Source organism: Microtus oregoni, unplaced genomic scaffold (assembly GCF_018167655.1).
Source record: "Microtus oregoni isolate MIOR12 unplaced genomic scaffold, Mior012 000016F_ref0000370, whole genome shotgun sequence".
Lineage (NCBI taxonomy): Eukaryota > Metazoa > Chordata > Mammalia > Rodentia > Cricetidae > Microtus > Microtus oregoni.
Window position 1 is genome coordinate 31126857 of NW_024543075.1, and position 24044 is coordinate 31150900.

At 43.5% G+C, this 24044-nt stretch overlaps 1 protein-coding gene across 1 annotated transcript in view; it reads right to left on the reverse strand.

The window, feature by feature from the left end:
• Spon1 (spondin 1) overlaps positions 1-24044 on the reverse strand; it is a 294791-nt gene that overhangs the window by 66699 nt on the left and 204048 nt on the right. The window lies entirely within an intron of this gene.

Below are 24044 nucleotides of genomic sequence, written 5' to 3' on the forward strand. Positions count from 1 at the left end.
TCCTTCCTTCCACAGTTTCCTTCGCATGTTTCCCGCGTGCTACCCTCATGGACTGGCCTGGACATGCGGTGGTGTGCAGTGAACACAAAGAATGGTCTTTGTGCCCTCAGAAGACGTTGGCGCTAAAAAGGCAAGGGAGGTACAGGACAGTCTCACAAAGTGACGAGGGCTATGAAGACAGGACAGAGGGTGACTGGGGGAAAGGTGAGGGCATTTAGAGGAAAGGATGTGAAGCCTTAGCTCTTCTCCAGTAGGCACTCTGGTCTGGAATTCAGAGCACGAAAAGTTCCTCCTACCCCAGCTGGGATATGTGCTGATGAGAAACCCTGGGGAGGCTGCTCCAGAGCAGTGGCCCTCCGCCTGCCTGATGCTGCCACCCTTTAACACAGTCCCTCGTGTTGTGGTGACCCCAACCATAACATTATTTTTTATTGCTACTTCATTACTGTAATTTTGCTACTGTTATGAATTGTAATGTTAATATCTGTGTTTTCTAATGATCTTCGGTGAACCCTGAGAAAGGGTTCCTTGACCCTCAAAGGGGCTGTGACCCACAGATTGAGAACTGCTTCTCTAGAGAGAGGACCAGAGTGTGTTGGTCATTAGCAAGTACTTTTCTCTTACAAAGACAGTCAGCAGTATAAAGGTATTACTCTCCTGAGAGGGTAGAAAGGTCAACTTGGGTACCTGATACCCTGTTGCAAGTCTCCTCCTCCTCCTCTTCTGCCTCTCCTCTTATTTCTCCATCATCACCTGCTTCTTCTTGAGACAGCGTTCTTTATATCCCATGATAGCCTCCAAGGTACTACATAGCCAAGGATAACCTTGAGATGGTTCTTCTGATTGCTTCTTAGTGCTGGGATTATAGATGTGCACAAATAAGCTTGGTTTTATGTTGTACTGGAGGCCACATCCAGGGTTCCATGTGTGCTAGACAAAGCAAGTTTTCTGCTAACAGAGCTCCAGCCCTGGTATTATTATTGTTGTTGTTGTTGGTATTATGGGAGGCCCTTCTACAGACTGATGGATGCTTCTCACTGAAACTTGTAAAGGGCAACAGCTTTGACTCCTATTTTTCGTTCAGTCATGACTATTCAATCAGGACACTCAATTTAGAATTAATTAAATTCACGTTAGAATCTAATCTTGCTTGAGAACGATATTAAGGGGGAATTCATTCCATCTTGAATGATAGGTTTTTGAGCAAGTCAACATAATCAAGAATTTATCCATTTTGTAGATAAAGGAATACTATCATAGCTTAATTATAAGAGATGAACAAAATAGATTAGACGAAAATGTGGCTTCCCCGCCATCTCTTTCTCAGAGTGGAATTTGTTTTTTCCTTTCTTGACAGGCACCTGATATTAAAGCCATAGCTTAAGATCAGACATCTTGTCCTTATGATAATCATCATTGCTTACTGAACATTATGGATATTTATTCAACTGTACACATATTCTCATTTAAATTTCAAACTAGTAATATAGAATTGCTAGCTTGGATTTTGTTGTTGTTGTTGTTTGAGACAGGGTTTCATTCTGTCGCTCTGGATAACCTGGAACTTACTATAGAGACCAGGCCCCAAACTCACAGATGCCTCTGTTTCACTGTGCTGTGATTCAAAGTGTGCACTGCCATGCCCAGTAGAGAATTGGCTATGTTTATTATTCCCCCTTTGTAGATGAGAAAACAGAGGTTCAGAGAGGGTAGATAGCTTGCCAAAGCCATGTATATCACAAGCGGCTGAGAAGGAATCAAATAGGCTTATTTGTGGCTCTGTCTCAAAGAGGGGAGAGAATGAGAAAAGGGTAAAGAGGAAAAGGAAAAGGAAGATAGAAGAATAGAAAGAGGAGGAGGAGGAGGAGGCCGAGGAGGAGGAGGAAGAGGGGTGTGGTCTTCTTTCTGCGGCTTGACAGAAATAAAATGATGAGAGCAGACTTTTCAACTTCTCTCTTGTTTTCCTTTCACAAAAATGAGCAACCCCCCAGGGTGCTGAGCTGCACAAGATGCTGAGGTCTTAACCATGAACAAGTCAACATTCCTGGAGCCAAGCAGCCTTTTCTCCAGAGCAGGGCTTAGGCACTTTCCGCTCATTGTCCCTTCTCACACAAGAGATTTTTTTTTGTTTCTTTTTAGTGCAACTTTAGACATATAGGTATATAAAACAGGGCCCAGGGAGATGACTCCATTTGTAAGGTACTTGCCTCACAAGCAAGAGGACCTGAGTTCAGATCCCCAGAACCCATGCAAAAAGTCACACATGTCTGTCTACTGTTTCTATCTGTATACCGTACATGCCTGCACCACACATGTCTGTCTACTGTTTTCTATCTGTATACCATACATGCCTGCACCACACATGGCTGTCTACTGTTTTCCATCTGTATATTGTACATGCCTGCACCTGCACCACACATGGCTGTCTACTGTTTTCTATCTGTATACCGTACACGCCTGCATCTTAACCCACTTGTGGGTCCCAACCCAAACACACACAAAGTTAAAAAAATTGTGTGCAAATGGAATATTTCCTGATAATAAGTCAAGAAATTTACTTATAAGCAATTATTTAGTGTATATCTAGATATATAATTTGTATATATATTTTGATAATTTATTAAAGATAAAAGTCAATTTATATAGTAGTGAGATATCCTTCCTTATTATTAGTTTTATGTAAAGATTAAGTCTTGGTGGACTCTTTAATACTGTAGGTCATTGAATATCCTCAATGTTTTTTCAGTGTTGATTGATATTTTGATTTTATGATGGCCTGTGCTGAGAACACTACTTTGAATAAGCACATAGTCCAAAATGGCAAAAATATGTTTAGCGCTCTTTCAGCAATTGTTGGAAATTCTACCTTATTCCCAAGCTCAAACTCATTTAATGATTTTTTTTAAAATAAAACTTGGTAGCGGTACATGCCTTTAAATCCAGCACTCAGGAGTCAGAGACAGGCAGATCTCTATGAGTTTGAGGCCAGCATGGTCTACAGAGGGAGTTCCAGGACAGGCTCCAAAGCTACAGAGAAACCCTGTCTTGAAAAAAAAAAAAAACCCAAAACAAACAAACAACCAAAAAAACAAAACTCAAGTCAGCAACTCAAAGAGTAAATTAAAAAAATCAAATGTTCTAAAAACTCAGACATTCTTATACAACATGATTTGCTAATTTAATGTTTACATACTGAGGAACAATGATAGGAAAATGTTTCCCATAACAAAACTGCTATGTTTCTATAGGAGCAGAGAACGGTACACACAGTGAAAGCATTGCAGACCATAGTGTGCAGTAGTCTCTACTCCAAACCTGGTGTTTTAGGTGTGTTCATTGGTGTTGTGTGGCTTGAGGGCATGCACAGTGCAAAGTGCACATATTGTGTATTCAGAACCAAGGCTGCAGTGAAACAATGCCATGCAGTTCAGGGGCACACCACCAGAAACATGTAGGATTCATTGAGCATCTGATCTGAAGGTGGCTGCATGCCCAGAAACCTTTCATTGTTGACAATCAAAAAAATTTTTTTTAAATTATGTGTGTGAGTATATGCATATGAGTGCAGGTGTCTGTGGAGGCCAGTGGTGTCTGAACTTCCTGGAACTGGAGTCACAGTGGTTGTGAGCTGCCGTGTGGGTTCTGGGAATCAAACTCAGGTCCTCAGCAAGAGCAGTATGCACTTTTAGCCATGGAGTCATCGCTTCATCTCACTTGCCAATAAAAAAAAATTATTGTTATTTTATGTGAATGAGTGTTTGTGTAAATGTATGCGTGTGTACCACATGGGTGCTTGGTCCCTACAAAGGTCAAAAGAGGGCATTGGATCCCCTGGAACTAGAATTACAGTCAGTTGTGAGTCCCTCTGTGGGTGTTAAGAATTGAACCTAGGTCCTTTGGAAGAGCAGCCAGTCTTCTTAATACCCGAGCCATCTCTCCAGCTTTATTTTGCCATTAAATCTTGCTGTGAAATATTTGTTTACACTGTGTAAAGATGCTATTGTGATTGGTTTAATAAAGAGTTGAATGGCCAATAGCTGGGCAGGAAGAAATAGGCGGGACTTCCGGGCAGAGAGAGGAACAGCGAGGAGGAATCTAGGCATGCAAAGACACCAGGGAGACTCTGAAAAAGTTGGACATATGGGACAGAGGAGAGGTGACTGAGTCATGTGGATTCATAGAGACAGTTAAGTTATAAGAGTTAGTTGGGATAAAGACTAAGGTAGGGCCAAGCTTTCGCAATTAATAAGAAGTCTCCACGTTGTTATTTATGAACTGGCAGTCCAAAGAAAAGTCTGACTTCAAAATCTCTCTTCTATTCAGTAGAGAAACTCCATATGAGGTTATGGCCACCATTTAAGAAGCTGTGATTTAGTGGGAGAGACATGAACTTGATTGCACTGTTGATTAGAGTTAGTATGGGAGAAGGAGGGAGGATTGTAGGAGTCATACGGGTCAAGGACACCCCAAGGAACCCCACAGAACCAACTAACCTGGGCTCATCGGGGCTCACAGAGACTGAACTGACAGCTAGGGAGCCTACATGGGACTGACCTAGGCCCTTTGCATGTATGTGACAGTTGCATAGCTTGGTCTTCTTATGGGGCTTCTAACAGTGGGGTAGGGGCTGTCTTGACTCTTTTGCTGGCATTTGGGAGACTATTCCTCATTCTGGGTTGCCTTGCCCAGCCTTAGTATAAGGGGCTTAGTTGTGTTGCAAGTTGATATGACATGTTTTGTTGATATCCATGGGAGACCTGCCCTTTTCTGAATAGAAACTGAGGAGGAGTGGGATTGGGGGGGGCAGAAGGAAGTGGGGGGAGGGACTTGGAGGAAAGAAGGGATAGAGAGGATTGTGGTCTAGATGTAGAATAAACAAACAAACAAACAAATAAAAGAAAACATAGGGAAAAAGAATTGAGTATGAACGAAGAACACAGAACTCTACAAGGTGTCTGGATGGAGCATGGAAGGCTGGATGAAGGGTGTTTCTTGGGCTGTGTGTTGGATGGGGGAAACACTTAAAGAAAAGAGAAGAATGTAGACATCCATGAGGCGTGCCCTCTCTGGTGGTACTGGAAGCAATTTGAAACAGACTATGATACAAGACACAGGCGAATGACCAGGAAGAAGGCTGAATATACGCAGCACTGGAGGTTGAATCTGGGTGTCATACATCCAAGGTAAGTGCTCTACCCCAGAGCTACAGCCCCAGTGGGGTACAGATATGGACAGACCAGACCAGAAAGAAGCTCATAGGCAAGACCATGAAGCTCGGGCTTTCTGCTACAAGCCAGAGCTTCCCCTCAAAGGGGACCTCTTAGAAGGGGAACCTTGCTTAGAAGGGTTTTTTTTCCCATTTTTTTTTATTGAGAAAAAGAAAAAAGAAAAAAAAAACAAGTTTCCACCTCCTCCCAGCCTCCCATTTCCCTCCCCCTCCTCCCACCCTTTAGAAGGGTTTTATAAAGCTTATAATTGGGTTCTGACTCACACACAACCCAATCCAGTGAACCTTCAAATCTAGCATCCCTGTGAGGAACAGGACACAAAGGTGAAGGTTGCTGCAGGACATGATGGGGGAGCATGGGGCAACTGGAACAGGAGGGTGGCAGGCTCAGACCAGTGTTTAGAAAGCTGTTTCAAGCAGACTCTGAGACATGGACTGTGGTTAGGAGAGGAGGGTCAAGAAGAGGCAAGGAGTCGGGGGAGGGCAGAGGGGAAAGTTCAGGGGGTAGGGAGAGTGCTAAGGACAGGGAGGAGAGGAATTCCAGGGGTGTTTTAGGGCTATCAGAACTGAGGAAACAGAGTGCCCTGGGGAAACCTCTGGGGTCTGGGCTGAACACTGAAGATGGAATTTTTGCACAAAGCAATGTAACTGTGAAGACACTGGACAGATGCAGTTCTCTACTCCAGCGACGGGTACATTGAAAGCTGGCTGTGTCTCCCTAGCAGAGTATGGGAGGAGCAAACATCTTCAGGCACATGTGACCTTCAGTCAAGGCTGTGTACTAGTGACCCCTTTCTGCATCCCTGCATCTAGAGTGTTGGTGCGGGAGAATTTTCTGTATTCTGTCAATCATGTTTTAAATAAAAGCTGATTGGCCATGCGGGAAGTATAGGTGGGTCAACCAGACAGGAAGTAGAGGCCGGGTGATGAGAACAGGAGTATTCTGGGAAGCGGGAAGCAGGAAGCTCCCTCCACAGTCTTGCCCAGACCACCGAAGAAGCAAGATGTGAGCTACACTGCTGAGAAAGGTACTGAGCCATGTGGCTAACATAGATAAGAATAATGGGTTAATATAAGCTACAAGAGCTAATAAGTAGCCTGACCTAATGGGCCAATTAGTTTTATAACTTGTGGAGATCTCTGTGTGATTTTCTTTGGGGCTTGCCAACAAGCTGGCCCTCATGTTACAGAGTGCGGCTGACATTCAGGGTCAAAGCCAACCTGCTCATAAAGACCACTTTTTTTTTTTCAACCCAAAGTAAGAGATTGTGTCATGCACTTTTTGTGCTGGAGAAGCCATGACTGATAACAGCTAGATTTCAGCTCGGTGTGAGAGCAGGAACAAAACTTGCTCCTGCCCTGAGACCAACTTTACTTCAGCTTCTGGTTGTCATTTGCAATCTGTATCATTGTCTTATTTAAGTCAATTAAAAAACATAAATGAATAGAAGCACGTCTTCTCTCCTAAGCTTGAACTTTAAAAAGTTAAGAACAAATGCAATAAATTAATAAGTAAATATTTTCATTTCAAGATAATATTTGTTTATGTAAATTTACTACAAGTAGCCGTAAGGAGAAAGAGTTTTAAAGATTTGTTTTTGCTTTGAATTATGTGTGTGTGTGTGTGTGTGTGTGTGTGCATGTGTTTGTGTGTAAATGGTGGGGATGCACATGAATGCTTATGTGTTTGGAGGCCAGAGGCTGTAGAGCCTCCTGGAATTGGAGTGACAGGCAGCTGTGATCCACTCAATGTGGCTGTCAGAAACTGAATTCAGGTCCCTTGCAGGAACATAAGACACCCTAACTTCTGAGCCATCTCTCCAGCCCAAGAGGTAGTTTTAAGTGGAGATTTGCCCAAGCAAAGGAAACTAAAAGGAGTCTTAGCCACAGTGGCTTTACCTCGGAAGGGATGCGGAGCCCAGGGTCCCTGACTGAGTATGCAGGTCATGTACTACAGCCATGACTGAGAGCCACCAGCTTTGTTTTTATTGTTCTGCCTCACCTTCCCAGCGATCCGCTCTTTACTCGAAGGTATATTGTTTAGTCTCTAAGAATTTGTGCTTTTCTGGGGTTTCTCATGATGTTCAGTTAATTCTGTTTCATTGTTGTTGGATAAAATTTTAAGAAAGTATTTTGATTTTTTTTGTATCAATTGGGGTTTATTTGTGGCCTACAATGTATCCAGTTTAGTAGAGAATTCAGGTAGAGAATAATGTGTACTTTTATATTTGTTGTTGAATGGAATAGTGTTTAAATATCTGTCAAATCTCCATTGCTCCCCCCCACACAAAAAACCCCAACCCCACCCCCACCAGATTGGAAGGTACTATCCTTATACAGAGATCTAGCCAAATAAAACCTTGGTTAAAATACAATAGATATACACAGTGGTGTTGGTTTGTCTTCTCAGCTAGTGAAAGCTGAGGCAGGAAGATTGCTGGAGCCCTGCAACCTGAGGTTAGTCTAGACTTGGAAAGCATGGTGACAGAAGAGAGGGAAGGAGAGGGGGAGATGGCCCAGTTGATAACATGTTTGGTATACAAACACAAGGACCTGAGTTCAGTTTCTTTGCAGACACTTAATAAGCTAGCCATGGTGGCAAGTGTCTATAATACACACACACACACACACACACACACACACACACACACACGTACTCGCATCCCCATACAACATGCACATATATGAACATATGCACACACATACAGACAAAGAGGACAAAAGAAAAAAAATAAACAATAGAATTGAAGAGAAATTCTCAGAGTAGCTGCTGTGTGGGGTCCTGGCCAACCAGCTTACAGGCAGATAATCTTTTAAGACTCCATAACCACAGGCCAGCATTTAATAAGCTTAAAAAGGCTCAGTATTAGTCGAGTTAATGGAGTTAGCTCAGGTAGACACCACCTCCTTGAGGTTGTGCCTCCTGTTGAGGTTGAAGATTCAGGAGGGGTCATGTGCACAGACATCTGGAAGTGGATAGTCCTTTTGCCCTTTGACGCAGTGGTGCACAACCTACCAACAATGTCACAGGCATCAAGCCACAGACTTCTTATCTAACAGGCAACTGGAGATTTTAAAAGGACAATTATGACTGTGCACAGTTTTTACATTATGCCCCAGTTTTGAAGCTCTGCTCCATGTAAGATGGGAGGCTGGGTTATGTTTTAATTAATGGCAGGGTGGTCTGGGGAGCTAACAATTACTCAGACTTTGTATTTTTAAGAGGACTGAGAGGCAAGGAGGCTTATCATGTTAAACTGCTTCTAAAAGTGGCCTTCTAAATATAAAAATGAAATAAAATTCACTCAAAAGGAGAGAGAAATGAGTTCTGCCAGAGACAGGCCTACGGGAAAGCCAGGGAAGCCAAGACCCTCCTTGCACGCCTTCTGAGGGCTTGCATCTTCTCTGCATTCCTATCTGGCCATCAGCTAAGTTGAAGTCTATGAATTCCAGATTAGTCCCTTCCTGTGACACTCTCAATGTCCTAATGTCCCTGAGCCCTAAATAAGTCCTCTACTTCCAGGCATCAAAGGCACAGCGAGACAAGAACAGCAACGAAATGTCAGGAGTTGAAGCCAGTGCCCGAGCACCCAACAGGCTCACTGCAGCCTGATTTACAGAGCCTGAGTTGACAGCTGGGGAAAATTAGGCGTGATATTAGGAAATAAGGCTATGTCACTGCTTTCTTAGCTAATATTTATCTCCATTTCACAAGCAGATCAATAAACATGTGTCCATCAAATGCCTACCCTGTGGCCTGCCCTGAACTAGATTCTCAGGGATCGTAGCAGGCAGAAGCACAGATTCTTTTCAATTCTTTACTCAAAAGTTTAGGAAGAGGCAGATGGGTGTGTACTGCACACACATTTACTAAAACAGATTGCAAAGTCCTCCTAGGAATGCATAGCTGTTTCTCAGGCACAGTCAGACCTGCTCTCCTTAGACACAAGAAGGTTGGAGACAGTCACCAGAAACCACGGCACAGGAACGCATCCTCTCCTTTCTCCTTAAACATTTCCTGAGCTCACCTTCCTGCTCTATAGTTGCAGTTTCTCTGAGACATGTTTTACATAATATGACTTACTTAGAGTGGGCAGTGGAATGGTCTTTATTAGTCATAGTTTTATGTAACCATCAAAACAACTGACTTAAAATGTCTTGCTCAAGCCTAACCCCCATGCCTACCTGCAGTTACCTCTACCTCCCCTCCCTTTTCCAAGCCCAGGCCACTGCAAACTGACCTACTTTTATCGATCTGCCTATGAGGGCCTTTCCAAGTTTTAGTTTGTGTCATGCTTAAGGCAGATCTTCCCCCAGCATCCTTTCCACCACCCTCACCACCCTGGCCTGAGAGTTCTATTATGAGCTTGGAAAACACATCATTTATCCTTCTAGAAATGAAAGGAACAGAATTTCAGGTATCTTTCTGCTTGAAAGAACTGACTTTGAAATCCAGTCCTATATTAACCTTCATCAGGCAATGAAAGGAGACAGAGACAGAGACCCACATTGGAGCACCGGACTGAAATCCCAAGGTCCAAATCAGGAGCAGAAGGAGAGAGAGCATGAGCAAGGAACTCAGGACCGCGAGGGGTGCGCCCACATACTGAGACAATGGGGATGATCTATCGGGAACTCACCAAGGCCAGATGGACTGGGTCTGAAAAAGTCTGGGATAAAACCAGACTCGCTGAACATAGCGGACAATGAGGACTGCTGAGAAGTCAAGAACAATGGCACTGGGTTTTGATCCTACTGCGCGTACTGGTTTTGTGGGAGCCTAGGCAGTTTGGATGCTCACCTAACTAGACCTGGAAGGAGGTGGGAGGTCCTTGGACTTCCCACAGGGCAGGGAACCCTCACTACTCTTTGGGCTGATGAGGGAGGGGGACTTGATTGGGGGAGGGGGAGGGAAATGGGAGGCGGTGGCAGGGAGGAGGCAGAAATCTTTAATAAATAAATTAATAAAAAATAAGACAAAAAAAAAAGAAATCCAGTCCTAGACAGGAGCAGGAGGGGAATGGTAAAGAGCTGGGGAGGCGAGGCCTTTTGAGCATTCTTGTTAGCAACTGAGTTTGTGCTGTTTTGCTGGAGCCCCATTTGGCAACGTGCATTTACTCATGCTCAGAAGTTCCGCCTTTAGGATGATCCCTGTCCATTTCCAAGAATGCCTCATAGATGTGTGTACACCGATAATCATAGCAATGTCACCAACACTGAAAACGGAATTGTGTATTAGCAGAGGCTGCAACCTGCGTGTCCCCCACAGTCCCCTGCACAGGGCTCCCAACAAGAATTTTTGTTCCAAGCTGGGCAGTGGTGGCGCACGCCTTTAATCCCAGCACTCGGGAGGCAGAGGCAGGCGGATCTCTGTGAGTTCGAGACCAGCCTGGTCTACAAGAGCTAGTTCCAGGACAGGCACCAAAGCTACAGAGAAACCCTGTCTCGAAAAACCAAAAAAAAAAAAAAAAAAAAAAGAATTTTTGTTCCAGATGGCGTCAGACACTGTCCATGTGCACAATGGCCTTCTTGCAGCTGTTGGGCACAGTCACTGATAGAGTTCGCTGTTTGCTAAAGCCTGCTTGGTATTTGTCTTGCTTTGTTTTGTTTTAGGACAGGGTCTCAGGTAGCCCAGATAGGCCTTGGACTCTCTGTGCTGTTGTGAATGTTCTTAAATCTCTGAAGCCCCTGCCTCCATCTCCCCAGTGCTGGTATTAGGGGTGTAAACTACCATGTTCTGTTTCTGAGGTGTTGGGGCTCAAACCCAGGGCTGTGTAAATGATGAGGGAGCACTCTACCAGCTGAGCCACATCCTCAGGCCTTCACGCCAGTTCAAATCCCTCCACCACTCTCTAATCTTGCCATTGGCTGTTGCTGTTAGGCCCCCGATAGTACCCTGTACTCGACTGTATTATGACCACAGGGGCTGACTGACCCACACATGCTACAAAGTAGTCTGTGGCGTCAGTGCCTTTGGTTGGGGCATTCTACATAATTAACATTTTGTGTGTATTATTTTAGATTGTGCGTGGGTTTGTGCGTGGGTTTGTGCGTGGGTGTGTGCACCGAGTGCAGGTGCTTGTGGAGGCCAGAAAAGGGTGTCTGATCTCCTGATGGTGGCATCACAGGTGGTTGTGAGTTGCCCCACATGGATGCTGGGAACCAAGCTCGGGTCTTCTGGAAGAGAAATACGGTCTCTTAACTACTGAGCCATCTCGCCAGCTCCCCCTGAATTACATTTAAGAATCCCAGCTCTTGTCTTTTGACCTGAGGCCCTTTCCACTTATTTTCATCTATCATTAATATCTCACACTTTCAACTCATAAGAAACCTTCATCTTTCCAGAGAGTTGAAAGCCCGAAGCGTTCACTACAAGGCACCTTTAGACCTTTCTGTGTTCAAATAACAGTTACTTCATTAAGGGCTCTGCAAACCAAGTTGACAGACAATATCTTCTGGACGTTGTGTGACATCTAATAGAAATGTAATTTAGAACTTGCACAGTGTTAGGACTGTGCAATTTTAAAGAGTACAGAGTATATGTTTCTGAAAAAGCCCTTACTGCTGACTACTGAGCACAGGGTAAACATATGAAATCGGCTGGTGTATGCAGAGCGAGCACCACTAACCCCACCCCGCTTCTTCACACTAAAGACAGTTCCATGTGCAGTGATCTTTTTTTCTCGTTATTTTTTTCACATTTTAAAATTTATTTTTACTTAAAAATTTCCACCTCCTCTCCTCCTCCCATTTCCCTCCCCTCCCCCTCCCTCTCCAATTCAAAGAGCAGTCAGGGTTCCCTGCCCTGTGGGAAGTCCAAGGTACTACCCTCCTCCATCCAGGTCTAGGAAGGTGAGCATCCAACAGACTAGGCTCCCACAAAGCCAGCATATGCAGTAGGATCAAAACCCAGTGCCATTGTCCTTGGCTTCTCAGTCAGCCCTCATTGTCCACCATGTTCAGAGAGTCCGGTTTGATCACGTGCTCCATCAGTCCAAGTCCAGCTTGCTTTGGTGAGCTCCCATTAGATCAGCCCCACCGTTTCAGTGGGTGGGTGCACCCCTCACGGTCCTGACTTCCTTGCTCATGTTCTCCCTCCTTCTGCTCCTCATTGGGACCTTGGGAGCTCAGTCCAGTGCTCCAGTGTGGGTCTCTGTCTCTATCTCCATCCATCACCAGATGAAGGTTCCCTCTGGGTGGATGGCCTTAGTGCAGGAGCCCATTTGCAGTGATCCTAACCAGTAAAGGCGTTCATGAACACATTTCATAGGGACTGTCCCCTCTGGTATTTCAATAGATTCAAGCTTGCTCCCTGTCCTACTTAGCTTTATTTGTCAACCTGATTCAGCCTGGAGTTGCCTGAGAAGAAGGGAGTCTCGATTAAGTAATTTCCCAGATCAGATAGGCCTGTGGACATATCTTTTTTTTTTTTTTTTTTTTTTTTTTTTTCCGAGACAGGGTTTCTCTGTGGTTTTGGAGCCTGTCCTGGAACTAGCTCTTGTAGACCAGGCTGGTCTCGAACTCACAGAGATCCGCCTGCCTCTGCCTCCCGAGTGCTGGGATTAAAGGCGTGCGCCACCACCGCCCGGCCCTGTGGACATATCTTGTGTGTGTGCTCAGCACACTGTGGGCAGCACCATTGCCTGGGCTGGTGGTCTTGAACTGTATAAGAAAGCTAGCTAAGCCTGAATCTGAGAGGCAGCCAGCAGAAAGTGCTCCCCCATGATTTCTGTGTTAAGTCTCCGCCTTGACCTCCCTCCATCACGGATGGGGTTAACCCGAGTTAACCCCATCCCTCCCCTAGGTTACTTGTGGTCAGAGTGTTTCTTCACAGCAGTGGAACGGAAACTAGAACTCATTGGTGTTCCTGTCCCTCAGTCAACAACAGTAGGATGAATAATGACCTGTACATTTAGAATGTTCCCCTTCAAGAATTTACATATTAGAAAAATAAGTTTGAAAATTCATTCAGTGCTTTAGTCTAAATAATTTTTAGAGGGCTGCTCTAACTTTCAGTTTGATAACTAATTTATTCTGCCGCTAATTGAATTACTTTGTAATTAGCCCACTGGAGCAGGGAAGAAGACAAAATAAATATCTTTGTGATTGGTTCCTTGTAATGACAGAGATGAGTGAGTACACACATTCATTATCCCAGTCAACCCAGATCCTTTGTCTCTGTGTGAAATGGCTTGGGTTCCTCTCACTGTGTTTTCCAATGCCCTTTCTGCATTGTGTATGTGGGGGTTGGTGTTGGCATTTCACGGTTGAAATTAACCTTGAGCTTTGAGCTGACCCAGTGGCTGGCATTTGACATTTAAGTTTGAGTCACTAATGAGGTTTGGTTTGCATTTATTTGCTTATTGGAGAGTATGATGGGATGTCCTGTTGTTCAAGAGCATACTCAAAGCTCCATACTTCATCAGTGCTCCTCTGAAGAAGAATATACTATCTACCAAAAGTTTTAGAAACTGAATCTTGTGTGCCACTAGGAAGGTTTTATAGACAGCTTTTCATTGGCAAGGTGTGAGCTGGAAACTCGGGGAAGATGTAGCTCCATCCTAAAGGACTAGAATCATCGAACTGAGCGCCACAGGAAGAGGGGCCTCAGAGAGAGCTACAGATACAGCCTCCCCCTGCCGTAGTCTCAGTGGAAATTTTTAAAATTTCTAAAGAACTATGTTCTGTACACAAGTAATACAATCAATTCTCCTTCACAGAGGCTCAGAGGGGGTCCTTTTGTAGAATTCTGCTTCTTAGTGGCATTGTTGAGATTCTTAACAACCACCCAAGAGCTACTCGAGTAAGCAGAAAGCCTCAAAAGCAGTTTTTAAAAGACTTATTATATGTTGAAGTGTGTGTGTGTGTGTGTCCCTTATCTGAATACAGGTGCCCATTGAGGCTAAGGGTACAGATCCCCTGGAACTGGAGTTTTAAGTGATTATAAGTCACATGACATGAGTGCTGGACCTTGAACTTAGAACTTGGGTCCTCTAGAGGAGTGAGTAGTCCATGCCTTTAATTGCAGAGCCACGTCCCCAGCTCTGTCAATAGTTATTAATGACCATTGCTTTGTGGAACTCTTGCAAAAGCCCAGTGATGAACAAGGCAGTGTGGTTTGAGCTGCCTTGCCATGGGCCCCCATTGTCATGGCAGAGGATAGACTAATGATATACGTTAGTGCCTCCTCATTAGGAAGAGAGAATAACAGTTTCCCATTAGGACACAGATGTGTTGGGACACTCAGCTGGGCCTAAGCCAGAACAGACTACATGAATAATAACCGAGTTCATAGATTCTCACTGGAGGGAAGTGGTGACTGTGGACCTATTCCCATTTTAACTAACGCTTTGCCATATGCACAGATCATATTAGGACTCCTATCTCTAACGTTCAAGAGAACACACCATTAATCTTATGAAAGATAGTAATAATCTTGAGCATTCAAACATCCAAAGAGAGGGGAGGGTCTATGTAATTGGATGTTTGAATGTTTTCTGGCCCAACAGCCTAGTCCCAAATAACCAACTAACTCAGAGACTGAATCTGAATTATAAATGCTCGGTCGATAGCTCAGGCTTATTACTATCTTTTTTTAAAAAGACAGTGTTTCTCTATAGCTTTGGAGCCTGTCCTGGAACTAGCTCTTGTAGACCAGGCTGGCCTTGAACTCACAGAGATTTGCCTGCCTCTGCATCTGGAGTGCTGGGATTAAAGGTGTGCGCCACCACCTCCTGGCTCCTAGTTAACCTTTAACCTTAAATTAACCCATAATTCTTATTTATGTTTAGTTACGTGGCTTGGTACCTTTTCTCAGTTTGGGAGGCAGAGGCAGCAGATCTTGAGTTCCAGCCTAGTCTGGTCTACAGGGTGAGTTTCAGGACAGCCAGGGCAACACAGAGAAATCCTGTCTCAAAAAAAACAAAAATGGAAAAGCACATATACATATTTTTATAATGCCTGAAAGTGGAAAGAAAAAGTGAGTGTTGCAAATGCATTCAGTGAAATCGTGGCAGAATGTATCCCTCATCCCGGGAAACAAACAGACGCCTATGTGCACGAGGGTCACAGGACTCTAAAAGATATGGCTAGAGAGGACTTCAAGCTGAGTCCTTCAAGCAGCAACTGTAAGATGGAGGGGAGATTGCAGTTCAAGGCCAGTGTGGCCTATTATTAGTCAGATTGTCTAAAGAAATAAAAAAAAAGTTCTTTACTTGTGGTATATTGAAGCCAAACTCTAAAAGCACAAGACAGAGAAAGAAATTTAAACTCTGTAAATGAAAAGCACTCTGTCCCATTCTAGTGCATTCTCACTTGATTTACTGGCAGAAACCTTACCCAAGAGAGAAGAATACCCACAGCAAAGTAACCTACAACTAAGAACTCTATATCCAGCAAGGCTATCCTTTAGAAATAAAGACCTCTTAGGACAAGCCAAACTTGGGGGAGTTTGTGACCACCAGACTAGCTTCACAAAAGAGGCTTATGGGAGTCCAGCATCTGGAAGAAAAGGAAAGGTAGTTTCCATCATGAGAGCCTTTGGAAGCGTAAATCCCACTAGAAGAGTAGATCCATGAGAGCAAATAGAAGAGATTGGATATCTATCAATAGAATAGGTGATCAAAGCACAAAGATGAACCGGTGAGGACAGAAAGAACAAGGAATATTCAGAATGGACTCACCAAAATGACAGGAACAAGTCCTTAACTACCAATGGTAACCTTGAGTAGACTAAATTCTCCAAATAAGAAAATCACAGAGTGTTTGAATGGATAAAGCATGACCTAACAGCACACTGCCTATAATAAACTTACCTTACAAACAAATGCACACACACACTGGAAGAGAAAGGATGGAAGATAAGAGTCTCAACAAATGGAAACATAAAGCAAACAGAAGTAGCTATGATTAAATCTGACCAAACATATTTTAGGGCTTAAACTGAGAGACAAAGAAAGTTACTATATAGTGATTAAAGGGTCAGTTCGACAACAACAACAAAAACATGATTGTAAACCCATGACGTACCTAGCACGGAAACACTCTGTTTCATAAGACAAGCACTATTAGACCCAAAGAAGGGGTATAGGTTGCAGTGTAAGAGTAGTTAGAGCTAAATATCTCATTTCATCAAGGGACAGGGCATTTAGATAAAAGAGTCAACAAAGAAACGTTGGAGTGGCACAATAGCACACACCGAATGGATCCAACAGGCAGTTATAGAGCATTCCATCAATCAATCAGTCAAAGAACACATGACCGTCTCTAAAACATGCCATACATTAAATCAAAACATTTCAACAAAAACGTAAAAACCTGGAATCATATCTTGTATCACTTATGATCACACCAAATTTCTTTCAACAAATGAAAATGAAAACATAGCTTACTAAAACTTTTGGGATGAAGCGAAAACAGTACTAAGAGGAAATTTTATACTAATGAGTGCCTATATTATGAATAGATTTTTCAATAAACAGCCTAATATACATTATAAAGACTTAGAAAAGGCAAGAACAAATTACTAGAAACTAGTAGAAAGGACAAAATAGAGACTAAAAACATCATATTAAAGAACAATGAAACAAAACATTTATTCTCTGGAAAGATTGATAAATTTTAGACTAAAAATGAGGGAAATAAGATTAGAGAGGAAAAAGAAATATTACCACTGACAGAAGTTGGAGGTCACTATGGAAGCTATATGCTAACAAATTTGTAAACAGAAAAAAATGGACAAACTTTTAGACTCATCCCTTAATCCAGGCTGAAGCATGAGGTCTCACAGGTCAGCACAGATTGATAATAACTAATGAGACTGCATTAGTGAAAAAAAAAAAAGCTTCCTCAAAGAGAGCCTTCTTCAGAAGGTTCATTCCTGAATTTGCTAAACTTTTGTTGTTTATTTTTTGAGACAGGGTTTCTCTATGTAGCCCTGGCTGTCCTGGAACTCACTCTGTAGACGACACTAGCCTCTGAAGTGCTGGGATTAAAGGTGTGCACTACCATCCTTGGCAGAATCTTACTAAACTTTTAAAGAGATGATGTCATTATCAAAGCATTGAATAGAACTGAAAAGAAAGGAGCCTTTCCAGACCCAGTTCATGAGGCCACTGTTGCTTCACCGCCAAAAGAAGGAGATAACAACAAAAATCGAAATCAATTTCTTCAGAGAACATAGATGTAAAACTTTTCAACAAAATGAAATTCTGTTCTACGTTAAAAATGAAATTTGACTGCACATCAAAAAGATCATTTGCCATAATCAAGTTGGCCTTATCTCAGAAATGTAAGTATGGGCCCACATATACACCAGTGCACATAACCCTCAACATCATCAGAATAAATGATAAGAGCATATGGTTATCAAAATAAATGCAGAGAAATATTTGATACAACTCAACCCTCCCGTGTTAAAAAAACCATGAATAGTAGGTCTAGAAGTATCATACGTCAATGTAATAAAGGCTTGATACATTCAACACACAGCCCGCAGGATGCTACATGAGGAGAATCTGAACCTCGAACTTCACCTCCAATGTGCTATTATAGGAGTGCACCATCGTGCCCACTGGAGATTGAGCACAAGATTTTGTCTATGCTAGACAAGCACTTTACCAAGTGAGTCATACCCCTAGCTTATTCACGGGATCCTTCCAGATCATCTATTATAGGCGAAGCCTACAAGGGAGCTCTGCCCTGGTATGGTCCCAAGTAGGGGAAGACTCTGCTTTCAGGACTGTTAAAGACACAGCTTCCTACCAGCGTGTTCAACATTTTTACATACATTTTTAAAATTTTCTGCTTCCCCACAGAACTGAACATGGCCACTGGGTTCATATCCAATGACTACCCAAGCCCAAAGTTACTCCGGTGTCAGATTACCTCTTAATGTCTTTTATTTTCTCAAGTGTGCTGTGAGTTTATAAGACTTATGCATCTGATTGCTTTTGTTCTTCTGTTTATCACTTTTAAAACTAAACCAATAAAAGCACAAAATACAATGAAATCCCCCAATGATTACATAAAGATGTCGTGTAAACGGTATGACTGGCTGCCATTTGCTGCTTGGAAGGCAGTTCAGAGGGGCCAGTGCTCAATGCATGAAAACAACAATTACTTGAAAGTTGAAGACATAAAAAGGCAAGATGGCTTGGATCCTGGATGCCTCTTGTCCGACCCTTATGGCTTTTGTAATCGGCATAATTTTGGCAAAAAAAAAAAGTAGACTTCCAGCTGTTTCAAGTCACAGATGTATTTTTTTTCTGGGTTGTTATAAAAATATGTACAGACTGTTTCCTTACGTTTTAAATCAGGACTCTCTGGACAGGTTTTTGCTTTGATTTGGAATCTTTTGGTTCAGGACTGTACGAGAGTGAACTGGATATTAACTCTGTCTGGAAGAAATTTCCAGAGCCATAAAGCCAGGCAGCCTTTGCTGTCACTCCTACTTGTTAATCAACACTGTGTGCTCAGTCCCCAAAGCTGACAGGGAACAAAATGTGCCTGGCTGTTTTAAATGGGGAGAGGAGGAAGAGGAGGGAGGAGGAGGGGGAAGGAGTGGGGGATGAGGAGGCAAATTCCTCTACATTTAAAGAGCTCTTCTTGGGGGAAGAGGGTGTGAGAAGACCTTGGGGGATACTCAGACCCGAGGTCATCAATTAGGAAGGATGTTTAAGGTCTACACACAATTCTTCGCCTGTAAATGTCATGTAAGAGTTTTCTCCAGGTAGAGACTGGTTCTTCCTCATTCAAGTTCTGTTTCTTCAGGGGCCAGTTGGAGCAAGAATTGGGTGCCCAGCCCAAGGCTACTGTGGGACCCCTGAGAGACAACAGAGGACCCTAGGAAAGAAGGATGGACAACATCATCCAGAGAAGACAGCCAAGACTCGGAAGCCTGGAAGAGCGAAAGGAGATCACACGTGGGAGAGGAGGCTGGGAAGAAACAACGCTCAGAGCTAACAGGAGAGGTGCTAGGCCACTTGCCCTCTGGTTTTGACAAGAAAGTGGTGTTGTGCCTTGTGCTCAGGTGTCACTCTCATCTGTCAGATGGCAGTGGTAACATGTTTGTTTCACACAAGGTTAAAGAGGAGAATGCATGCCAAGCAGCTAACATGGTACTGCATGCCTAGCAAGAGCGCCAAACATCAGCTGGTCATGACAATTACCATGAACCCCATAGAAACTGAATCAAAAAAATTAGTGCCCATGGACAGATATAAGAGATATTTTACTTTATCACAAATTGGGGGCATATGAAGCGGGACAACAGTTGCTTTGTCTACAAAATCAGGAAAAATAAAAGAGGAGGATTTCCAGAACTAGTGAAGGGGAGGAAAATGGACCCTCTCCTATGCTGCTGTAGAGAATGGGTGGTCATTGCCTGTTTGGGAAGTATTTGGTGATATCTATAATAATTGAAAAAGACACATACACATAAACTCAACTATCTAATTTCTAAAAATCTATTATAAATAAATAAGAAACAGGTCAATATATAAACATATGCAGGTGCTGTTTACAGCAGCAATAACAAAAACAGAAAACAAGCTAATGGTCTGTTAGGAGAAAGTAGAATAAAGTACAGACTTCCCTTTAATGAAGTGTTAATACCAATAAGAATGAGGTAGAGCTATGTATAGAAAGGTGCCTATTAGAGTTAATAATAATAAAATAGTATGGTATCCAACAATATAGCATCTTTCTTTCATCATAGGTAATGTCTGGATATATGGATAGATGGCAACATCGCTATAAATATGATAAAAGGTCAGAATGACACATAGCAGTCTGATAAAGATGCCACCCTCCAGGGTTAGGAGGTAGGATGAGAAAAGTGAGCATGCACCTTCAATCCCAGTACGTGGGAGGAAGAGGCAGGTAGATTTCTATGAATTTTAGGCCAGCCTAGTCTACATAGTGCTATCCAAGCCATCCAGGGCTACACAGTGGGACCCTGTCTAAACATAGAATATGTTTAGTCATGGATTGAATCCTCTTTTTCTTTTGTTTTATTTGTCAGCATTGTCTACACAAGGCCTAAGAAATGGAAAAAGGGGGGAGGAAGGAAGGAAGGAAGGAGGAAGAAAGAATGAGGGAAAGAAGGGAGAAAGAAAAGAAAGAAAGAAAGAAAGAAAGAAAGACGGATCAGGCCATAGCAACAGGAGTCTCCCATGTATCCCAGCACACAGTGAGAACACAGAAGGTCAAAACAGATATTGACTGTTGTCCAATCAATGAGGGAACGCTGAAAAACGATCCCCTTATCCACTTTTGTACTGGCCCTAGCTTGTGCAGCTGCTGAAGAAGGCCTGGGCACAGGCCCCCAGACTCACAGCTTGCTCTACGCTCTCTTGGGGAAGTTCACATAGGGTTTCAGCACACGCTGACCTGGGCCACTGTGGTCCAGATGTTAGAGCTGACAGGAAACACCCAGTTGTGAAACTGTCCTCGGAGTTCAAAGTGCTGCAGCCAAACGTTACCCTGTGCGTGCCAAGGCCCAGAACATTGCAAAATGCACGTAATCAAACTCAAGAAAACCAAATGTTCTCCTTCCCAGTATTATCAGGAGAATTCCAGCTCATGGATTAAGATAGCACCAAGTGATGTTCCTGGATTCTTTCTCCTGTTTCACTGCCCATGTTCCTTGCTGGCTGGTTTTTGAAAGGATATAGTTTCATGAATTTCAGTCCTCTCTTGAGGGATTTCACAAAGCATTTAAAGCATCAAAACTCAGTGTCTAAGTGGGCTTCAAAAATCAGCTTACACATCACACTGCTTCTTCCCATTGTGCTGACTTGAATGGATAAATTCCCGACATCTGAGAAGATGCTGTCTCTGACTTAGAAGGATGTAATGAGTTGTGGTGGCAACAGCAAGGCGAGAAGCTGGAAGTAGGGTGGCAGCAGGGATGGGAGGTGGGGCCAGAGCTGAGAAGCTGTGTCTGCCAGGAAGCCTCTGGAGGCAGAGAGCAGTGCCAAGGACACGCAGGCTTGGAGAGATCCCCAGCCTCTGCAGAGGGCTTCAGCAGCAGGGTAGAATGCTGGTCTGTGGCAGTGGGCTCCGGCACAAAGCCAGTGGGAATCGCCCACATGGCAGGGCTCTGAGTGGGAGAAGGGGATGCGATCACTGGTGGGGGGAGAATATGTGGGAAACCCTGCAGAAGAGAGGGACTGGAGAATTGATAAAAGTAAGAAAATGTTTGCTTCTTGATTCACCTTCCACTCTCGCTCTGTTTAATCTGGGCTTTAAAGCATTTTTAGAGCCTCAGCAGATTGCAGGAGGACTCTATCGTGATCTGTTCCTCCTTTAATTTCGGTTATAACTGTCCACACAGCAAACCTTTTTGTGCACTGGACTTTTTCTGTATTGAGGACGATTTCCTAAGAATAGATTCTGAGAAGTAGAACAACTGGGTCAAAGGAGAGGAACATATTTTATGTGTCTTAATATACAGTGGAGAGCATTTGGAAAGCCAAATTGCTTTCCAAGAGGTTGGTTGAACCCAATCACTTTTATTTCAAACAAGATTTTATGGGTGATTATGCAGGCCTTTAATGAGATGTTTGGCTCAGAAATGATAGTACCGAATCTGACATTTATTCTGTGCTAATCATAGCTTTTCTAGCCATGGTTTTATTTAATCCTCACAACAATGTGGCATGACGGACATTGTTCTGCTGCTTTCACAGATGAAGAGGCAAGCTCAGTGAGATTAAGCACATTCCCAAGGTCCCATGCTCAGTGGCGTGGCAGGGCTGAAACCCGGGTTTATCTCTAAAGCCTCAGCGTTTCTTCCATTCCACATTGCCTCCATTTGTTCCAAGTGCTCAAACCAAGGAGCAAGGATGCGCCCAAGGCACATTCTGAGAGCTATGAGGCTACAAGCTGGTCCCTTACAGACGATATCATCAGTGACAGTTTGTTTTCAGAAGAAAGCCAGGCTAGCAGAGAACAGTGCTCACACCTGTAATTCCAGGACTCAGGAGAGTGAGGCAGGAGGAGTGCCATAGTTTGGGTCATAGTGTGAGACCCTGTCTTAAAAAAGATAAAGATGAAAAGGAAGAAATAAGTCTTACTTTAGAGTAATACCAATTGATTTTTGTCATATTCTGGCTGTTTCCACTACTACAAACTACAGTTCAAACCTTTATCATATTACCTTAACCACAAAACAGGTGAAAATTGTCCTCCTGTCACCTCCTCTGAGCTGAAAATGGAACAGACCAGACTAGACAGTCCTGAACCAGAGTCTGTGAGTTAGCCTCTCTCTCCTGAAGCTCACAGGTACCTGAAAGCTTTCGCTGGCTTGTGTCTGCTATAAAATCATATGCAAATCTCAGAGCTGAACATTTTGCAGGACTCAAAACCAAGGGTTCCTCTGAAAATTCCCATGCATGGCATGTACCTGACACTCAGGGTTTGCATCAGGCTGATCTCGGTTCCAAAGACTGACTAGATAAAACACGCCATCCAATGGTCACTAAACAAGGAAGAACCAATGGGTTGGGTTCAGAGACTAAGAAACTGTGACTGGGAAGTAGACTATGGAGTCAGAGAGCCTGAGTTCCAGTCCCAACTCTACCATGTCATTTCAGTATGACCACCAGCATCCCCAAACCCCATTTCCAACTCTGCAAAACACAGACAGCAATGCCGCTTGACACGGCTATTCCGAGGAGTAAATGGGGCCAAACACTTAATGCTCTCCCATAGGACTTTGGGGGTAGCATTAGCTTAATCCGTGTGGGCTTGAATAGAAGTTGAGAAATTAACTGTCTAGACCATAAAGTAGAATCAAATCCTCAGAGTCTGAGCAGGGCTCTGTGAATAAGAAGGGTAGTCCAGATTAGGAATCAAACAGCCAGGATGCAAGGAGTGGGGTCGAGCCAACGTTCGAGAGGTTGATTAGAGCTGTGGTAGAAGCATCTGGGTTTTTTTTAAAGGGACAAAATGAAGACAATATTATTTGCTGTTTCCCACCATACCAAGGCATGCTCTTCCCTTTGTTGCCAAATGAACCCCAACACCCCAATCCCTAGCATTTCCCCCAGCATGATAGAAAAGTCTCTCCTGGAATGCCTCTCCTTCCAACCCATGTCCAACAAGATCCAGGGCAAATCTCTGTTCTTCCATAAGCCTGAACCTCATTTTCCCTCCCCCAGAAGTTAAGAGACATGCTTGCTTGTTCATACTCTTCTGGCAGTTATTCTTCTCACAATTCCCTTGGCAATAATCATGAACTGTCTCATGATGCATTTACTGTTGTTGAACTGAACAGACAGAAATATCTTCTATGCCTAGTCAACGCATCACATGTGTCTGGCTTGCTTTTCTGATGCAAGAGTCCAAAGGACAAGCCAGACTCACTGACAGGGAAGAGATTTTAGAGAATCACAATAGAAACCAGATTCGTGTGGTTTCCAAATTATACACACATTAACCACATACATGCAATGTCTTATCCGACATACTCTAATGTGCGCTGCCATTAGAACTTATTCTAACAATTATAGTGACTGTAAGACCAAAGGTAGCATTTGCCATTGAACTTCACCATTCCTGTTTCTCTCGAGCCAGACCTGGTGGACTTGCATAAACATGAAGACTCCTTTACAAGTAACCGTTAACGGTGATCTAAGGAAGGGGCCAGTCTGCTGAGAGAAGAACTGCTCATCCTATTCAGAGGAGGATCTGCAGCATCCACAGGTGTGCCACCAATGCAGAGGGGACAGACTGTGGAGGCCCAGGAAGGGTCTACTCACTCAGCTCAGGCCAAGAGCTTGCCTGAAGTCCTGTGTGACAGGAATTCAGTTTA